Source organism: Trachymyrmex cornetzi, unplaced genomic scaffold (genome assembly GCF_001594075.2).
Source record: "Trachymyrmex cornetzi isolate Tcor2-1 unplaced genomic scaffold, Tcor1.1 scaffold862, whole genome shotgun sequence".
Lineage (NCBI taxonomy): Eukaryota > Metazoa > Arthropoda > Insecta > Hymenoptera > Formicidae > Trachymyrmex > Trachymyrmex cornetzi.
The window spans coordinates 14774-18073 of NW_017300204.1; the positions used below are offsets into that span (position 1 = coordinate 14774).

General features: G+C 37.7%; 1 pseudogene; it reads left to right on the forward strand.

Moving 5' to 3' along the window:
- LOC108769150 (putative nuclease HARBI1) overlaps nt 1-1025 on the forward strand; it is a 3725-nt pseudogene extending 2700 nt beyond the window's left edge.
- The last annotated feature ends 2275 nt before the right edge of the window (nt 1026-3300 follow it).

The following is a 3300-nucleotide window of genomic DNA, read 5'->3' on the forward strand; positions in this document are numbered from 1 at the left end:
GCCGTGCAGGCTCGCGCGGCCTTGAATCCTCGCTCATGCGAGCGCGCAATGAGGATTCCTGTCAAGGGTGGCGTCCTTATTCATGGCCCTTGCACTTCCTGGCCTGCGGAGGAGATCGGGATGGATTTCCTTCCCGCTCGTCGGGTCCTAGGCTCCCGACGGCGTCCGTCGGGCCCCTCCTGGGTGGCCGGGAATTCTGGCCTCCTCCGGTGCTCTGCAAGGGGTACATGGTGAAAGTATTGTTCCCCTTATTTTCGACAGCGGTTACAAGCAATGATATAAAGTGGTACAACCTGCTCATCCGAGCTCCCGGATATGTACCCTCTTCTCTGCTCTTCTTTCTTCCTCGCAGTCCTGTCCTTCTTCGGTCTTCCTTCCAAGGGTGGCGGGCGAGACGGCACGATGATACAATGACATTTCACCGCAGCTGCCGAGCGTGATCCGTGGCGCGCCTACGCTCCCTGATACGCTTGGTCATTACGTCAAAGAAATGCTAGTATTAAAGAATAAGATCTGCCGAGTAAAATAAGTGACGCGAATTTTAACGCACGTTCGCAGGTGCGTTTGCACGCGCGCTCGCCTACGCGCTCGCCCTTCGAGCCGGTAGGAAGCGCGAGTCCGCCGTCGACAAGTCCGCACAGTGACGGACAAAATGTCACGTCACGAGAGATAATGGACACTTGACACGAGCTTAAATCAATTTTAACCAAAGATTGAGCTCATGTCGAGTTATTATCGAAAATGCATTTGGTAATCTGAAACAGCGATTTCGTCAACTGTATCATTTTAAATTGCGAGACATCGTTCGAATGATTCAGGTTGTGCATGTGTGTTGTGTATTGCACAATATGGCGAATGCTAATGATCTGCAGTTATTTGAACCTCTTCCCAATGAAAATGAACCAGATCCTGATGTTATAAATGCACAAATTAATATGGCTGAAGATGCTGATGCGATACCACAGGATAATCAACAGGGACAAGAACTTAGGGACGAAATATGTAGACAACTTGCACTGCAATAAATACTTCAATAATAGTAAATTTTATATTTTTTATAATTTTAAACAATAATAAATGTTTTAATCAACATAATAATAAATGTATGATTAGTAATAAAATATTCTTATTGTGTATTTTTTTTAATAAATATAAAAATTTCTTTAATAAATTATTTTTCTCTTCTATTAAATCATTCCTTCTTTCCCTCTGCTGAATAGCTTTCTCTCTATGATTCTCCATCACAGTCATATATTTCTCGTGTCTGTCTTTTATCATTTTATAAGTTTCAAGGATTTGCGTTTGAACATCATCTTGCTTTTCTTGGCGTTTTCAAGCGTTTTCCTATATTCTTTTATTTCTTCTTGGTACTGTTGTAAGGCTTTTGCCGTTGTTCCTGTCGCGATTGTTCTTTTGGCAACAGCGATGATGTTGTTAGTATTTTTAAAGGTTGTTAGTATTGATCCGGTTGCTGCATCACCATCAGGAGAGGCCACGAGTTCATCTTCAACTTCTTGTCTTCGTTCTACATTTGAACTTGTTGGCAATACAGTCGTTGCTAAGACTGGTGTCAAAATTGAGGTACTAAAATTAAAAAATATAATTATCTAAAATTAACATGTACAATTTTCAAGATATGTAATAATAAATATACTTAAATCACAATTCATAGATGATAATATTTAGAAAATAAACCTGTTGTTTAGTGAAGTCCCAGAATCTGATATATCATTCCGAACCATAACTCCTATTTCAGAATCCGTCACAGCAAGTGGTACTATTTTGTGACTCTTACCTAAAATTTCTGTCAATTCTCTGTAAAACCATAGATAAAAATAAAGCATAAATTTATTATGATTTACAAAGTATGTGAATTATATGTGGCTTTTAAATTAAACAAAAAGAAGGTCGAGCATATGTCACACATTAGATCTTATTAGTGTGGCATATGCTCGATCTTTCTTTTGTTTATTATGATTTATCATTACTTCAATTTTAGCTGTACGTACGCTTGGTAACTACAAGTGATTCGTCCTCTTCCTGTCTGTTTATTATTAGAAATAACTTTCTTGTACTGCCTTTCCAATGTTTTCTATTTATTCTCCACTTGTATTGCAGTCACATCATATCCTGAGTTTTTCATTTCATTACTTATGCGTTTCCACATTTCTTTAAAGTTTTTTATTTTTCTAGAACCAACTAACTTTTTCATTTCCCTGTACAATGATAGAAACAACTTCATATTTGCATCGTTCCATGAAAAAATTTCCAAATTATGCCGAGCGACATTTAGTTGCTGGTTTTCTTGATTTGAAATGTCGACTGCGATAATTTCCGAAGATGTGTCTACAGATGTAGACGTTAATAGTACTAAAATTTCTTCGTCATCAACAGTGCATTTAATAGGTGGACCATTAAGATCTACCTCCGAAGAATTTATTTTAAAAATTAGCCCACCTACAAATTAACAGTAATTAATATACACAAAACACACATATAAATAAAACAACTAAAAATACATACTGTCAGTTTGACATGTTATATAACCCTTCTCATCAATGGTGATCTCGTTATCGACATTTCGATAAACACTTGCAGTTTTCGTAACTTTTCCCATGGTAAAAACTACTAATCATGGGAAACTTAACCTATTAGTGTAAGCTTACACCAATTTACACCACCTCTCAGGCACGTGTAAGATAAGTGTAAAGTGCGTCAGTACACTTTTAAAAAGAACAGCGTGTAATCACATAATTCAACATCACTTCCGACAAGATGAACGCTAAAGTGTACACTTTACAATAAAGTGTACAAAGTGTAAGCAAGAAGAACAAACCTAATGATACTCTCAAAGTTTACTATAATATATATCGGAATGGCATTCGCACTGCTACCAGTGCTGGCAGTGCATATCGGAACGCACCCCATATGACCTGCCGTTCAGATACGGTGTCACGCTTTCTGCGCATGCGTAATACGAGAAAGAAAGCAATATCTGTTATCTCCTTCTATCAGCCATCTTTGGTCCGCTTGGGCCAAACTCTTATTATAGGATCTCTAGGCTGAGTTATACTTAACTGACTATCTACTCCAACTGCTTTTTGATAACTGCCCTGAGCATAAAAGTTCAGGGCGCACACAGTATCTGTTGGAATAAATAAAAATCATACATGTATAATACAATATTTTACAATATTTTATTAATTAATAATATAATATATTATAGGACCGTACATGTGATAACACAAACTATAGAAATCAAAGCCTTACACGGTCTAGCTGGATCTTAATGCTTGTATG